This window comes from Triticum dicoccoides, chromosome 6A (genome assembly GCF_002162155.2).
Source record: "Triticum dicoccoides isolate Atlit2015 ecotype Zavitan chromosome 6A, WEW_v2.0, whole genome shotgun sequence".
In the NCBI taxonomy this organism is placed as follows: Eukaryota; Viridiplantae; Streptophyta; class Magnoliopsida; order Poales; family Poaceae; genus Triticum; species Triticum dicoccoides.
The window spans coordinates 236,450,494-236,455,313 of NC_041390.1; positions in this window are offsets into that span (position 1 = coordinate 236,450,494).

Genomic DNA, 4,820 nt, shown 5'->3' on the forward strand with positions numbered 1-4,820 from the left:
CTTTAGAGAGTATTTTTATCTGAACTGCCAGAACGAGTGTACCAATGGCCCTAGCTTAGAACTTGGAGGCATCTCAATTCAGCGCCGACAGGGCGCCGTCTTTCCCCTAATAGTCTTGCCGAGTCATCCCAAAGACTGGAATCAGACCTGGTTCTATTGCCAAGACACGTCACCGACCAATGAAAAACCACTGCCGGGTTATCGCGCGGAGCGTCTAGATTCCAAGTTTGCACTCCCTGATAAGCTTACTGCCGCCGAACGCAAGAAGCTCATTACATCAATTAAAAGGATTATTGCCTTATTGGGGAATGGCTTAACCGGAGTTGACTTGACTCGTTGCTGGATCTCATGGCAGGTCATCCCTCTAAGCCACCGATCCAAATTGATGTATCAATATGGTGGATGCCCAAATGACTCTCTTCGTCACAGCTCCGTTCAACTAACTGAAGAAGATATTGTTTCAATGTCAACTCTCCTGTTGAACGGCAAATATGAAGACTGCAGTAAAGTCGGGTTAAACCCCTTCTGCAAGCTTAACCCGGCGAATGAGGTAAAAATCCCCTGACCTCTTTCTCTTTGTGTTTTCCTCAGCAGTTTTAAATACTTGCATGACCTTTTATCTTGTTTATTTGTTTACAGGCCAGATCTGAATTTTGGAAAGCCAAGTACGACCACGAAGCTGCCAAGAAGGCTAGAGCCGCCGCCATAGCCACCAGGAAGAAGACCCGGAGGTCCAAGAAGAAAAGGAGCATCGCCGAGGACCTATTAAAGCTTGACGATGACTCTGAGTCGGAGGTAGCCCTTGACTCTCTTGCTAGTTTTTTAATAACCTTATTGACATTGACTATTGTCAGGACAACACGGGGGCCAGTCAAGCCGTAGAAGAAAAGGTAACTATTTCCTCTGACTCAGCCCATTTGCCAAGACAGAAACTTCGACTGGTAATCCAGAAAGTAAGGTTTTCACACCCTTTGGCTTATTTGGACCCTCATTTTCTTTTGAAAAAGCAGCAACATGAGAGCCGCCATCAGGCCCGGAACGACGATGAACCGCCTACGGTTCTACCACAAACTCCTCAAAAACGCCAGAATGAGGTCTCTTTTATCTTCATCTTTTACATTCCATTAATGGATCTACTCCCTTGCATTGATAATCTTTATTTTATCTTTGCAAGAGGTATCTCGCTCTTCTGGCGACTCATCTCAGACTCAATTTCTGGCCTTCAAGACTGCCCCTGGGTAAGGAAAAAAATCATCTTTCCTCTGTGTCTTTCAAACTGCATCATTGTACTAACTGTCTCATAACATCTTTCTTAGTGGTCAAGCCAAATCCAAGAAGGCCAAGGTGACTAAACCGGCGGAAGACCCGTCAGTTCTTGCACCTGAACCAGTCATACCAATTCCTCCCCCTCGAACTGAAGCACCAGAAGACCCGACTATTGATACTCAATTGGCTCCTGAGTTGTTAGCCGATGAGATCACTCTTAACCCGGCTAACACTGAACCATCTAGTTCAGCTAACCCGCCAACAACTTCGGATACTGACGTATTTATTACTAGTAGCCGATTTGTTGAGCTGGGGACCCCCACTGTGTTAGCCCGGCACACTATGAAACAAGATGCTTTGGAGAAGCAGAAAGTGCGTTTTGATATCTCTCACTATGCTCATCTGAATGCTAGTGACATATTGTCCGGCTATCTCACTCATGTTCATTCCAGCCGTGAGTCAGAAATTGAGATGGTCAAGCAATTGCAGCTGAAGTATGAGATATGTTCTCTGGTTTACATATACTCTGCCAGCCCCCAAGTCTTCAAATGATGATCCTGAATGATATGTAGACTTTATGATATCGATTGATACTTTCTTTCTTAACTTTTTCAAAAGTCCAACAAACTAGTGCAAACTTCACCTATAGTCCCCAAGGGCTCGCTCAATGTATCATAAATGAACCGGTACTTAACTTCATAACTTCCTTTTACTAGTCCTAATAAATATTGCAATCTGGCTTAATCTTAAGAAACTTTCTGAATATCATGCATTAGACCCCAAGTGCCGAGTGTTGTTACTTTGTAAAGCACTTGGGACTTGAAATATATAAGAGTCATAAAAACTTGCTTTGGCAGACATTATCCTCAAAGTGTCAAGTGGTATTGCGGTGCATAGTACTTGAGACTTGAACCTTTAGTTTAAGCCTTGACATACCTGTGTATGTTTTGTAGAACACCTTATCTGAATTGGGCTCCCAATTAACTGATGCAAAGACCCGACTGGCGGAGCAAGAAGCAGAAATCAAAACTGCTGATTCTAAACTCCAACTAAGTCTTTCTAAGACAGAAAAATTGAAGACCAGTTTGACGGCAAAGAAGAAATCCTGGGCCGAAGAAAAGACGCTGCTGACCCAACGTGCTAAAAAAGCTGAAGCGGCTCTTGAGGAGGTTACCATGGAGCTCACCGGTTTAAAGAACCGGGTGTCTCAAATGGTTTCCGCCATCTTTAGTAAGTTATCTGTGTTAATCACTTATACCTTCTTTTGACCCGAAATATAAGCCGCTTGCTGAGCCTTTGTTTAAAACACTCACAGGTCCGCGAAGCAAAAATCTGAGTCAAGACAGTGTGACCAAACTGAAGGCGGTTTATACCTTGGTAGAGCAATTGTATACTGGCGCTCAACGAGCTCTTGCTACCATCTCCCCTGCCACCCAAGGACCCAATCGGTTGAGCGATGTCTTGAAGAAACCGTCAATCTTACCCGCCAGGTTTCAAGAGGTCAAACGATCCTGCGCCAGAGCCGGAGCCCTGACCGCCCTGAGCTGTTCCAAAGCCAGGGTGCCAGATCTAGACCCGACATATATAGCTAAGGGGTACCCAATCGTGAAGTAAGATGGGACCCTATTTGAGCAAGATGACTTGATTGCCTGCGTGAGGGGAGTTCGACCTCAAGCTACCGTTCTTGGAGATGAGACCAACATTGACAAGTATCAGCCGGGTTTTGATTTGGAGAATAAGAAGATGGCGACTCCCTCTTACAAGGTGACAGATCTTATCCTGCCAGTTCATCAACATACGTTTGCTCCGGAAGTTGATCTGGCTGGCCTGATTGATGATGAAGCAGAGTTCATTGCCGTGAATGGCTTTGACTGGTCCAATCCCAGCTTCCAATCAGCAGAAGGAGGTGAACCAGCAAGGGGAGAGTGATAACCATCTTGTGGGCTCTTTAAAGCCTTGTAATAGATTTAGCTTGAAATAACTGCGTATTTTGCCAATGCCATCGTGCATAAGATGCCGTGTGTGACTCTTTGCTTCCTGATTTCAATATATGCATCACATGTATGGTTATCTCTGTAATATTTCAGCTCTGTTCCTGTAGAAAAGGAAAAAAAACTGTCTTGGCAGTTTAGCACCAAACGAGTCAGAACACCCGGTAGATGACCAATGGTTTTATCATAGTAGAAAAAACAGAAACAGGCGTGAAAATAAACAAGGTTGAAACAACCTTTGATTAATGAAAAAACACAGAAAGAATTGTTCATAAATAATAGTCATACATGTATCCTTTGCATCTGGACCACCAGTTTATATGACCCGGGTGATGAGGTTGATGACCCAGTCATTTTTTTGAGAAGTCAATGCTTCTGTATGCCTGATGACTATCATGCCTTGCGGCTTATTGTCAAATAATCAAGCTGGTGAAAAAACTAAGTTGATCATTTAAATTTGAGACAACAAAGACCAGTAAGACAAATAGCAGATTTCAAACAATATAAATTAACTTTGTAACTGAAAGTTGGGGGTTTTTGATTTGAATACGATCAGTAAACTGGACCAAAGGGGTTAAGCTAAGATTCAGATACGATCATATAGCCCCAGTGGCTTTGGCGTTGCGCCGATCAAGAGGGTACCGACAGCTATGTTCTCTTTGGTTCGAATATGACCTATATTTGAACAGGAAGCCCCCAAATGACCTTGAGAGATTTTAACGACCCTGATTCGAATACGATCCAAGTCGGACCCAAAAGGGGTTAAGCTATGATTCAGATACGATCAAGAAGCCCCCTAGTGAGTTTGGCTTTGAGCCGATCGAGAGGGTTACGGCAGCTATGTTCTCTTTGGTTCAAATACGATCTATGTTTGAACAGGAAGCCCCCAAGTGATCATGAGGTTTACAGCTAGATTCAAATACGATCATAAGCCGGACCAGAAAGGTTAAGCTAAATTCAGATACGTTCAGCTCCATAACAGTCATGAAAATAGTAAAAATATATGACATTTGAAGAGGAAAAGGACAGAGGTCCTGCTTTATTACTTATCATAATATATACAATGTCAAAGTATGTACATGAAGAGAGTCGGTGACTCAGGTGTAGTATGGCCGAAGTTGAGCAATGCTCCATGGCCGGCGGGTCTCCTCCTCCGACTTACGTGAGTCTTTGTGTTCTGGAATGTTGATGAGGTAATATGACCTGTTGTTTAAATTCTTGCTGACCACAAAGGGTCCTTCCCAAGGCGGGGATAGCTTGTGTGCATCTAACAGATCCCGGATGAGCCGGAGCACCAGGTCGCCTTCTTGAAAAGTCCTGGACTTAACCCGGCGACTGTGATAACAGCACAGGTCCTGTTGATAAATTGCTGATCGAGCCGATGCTAAGTATCTCTCCTCATCTAACAAGTCAAGTGCATCCTATCGGGCTTGTTCGTTATTAGCTTCAACGTAAGCCGCCACACGAGGCGAGTCATGACGGATGTCACGAGGCAGCACCGCTTCCGGTCCATAAACCATGAAGAAAGGTGTATAACCTGTAGACCTGTTAGGAGTGGTATTC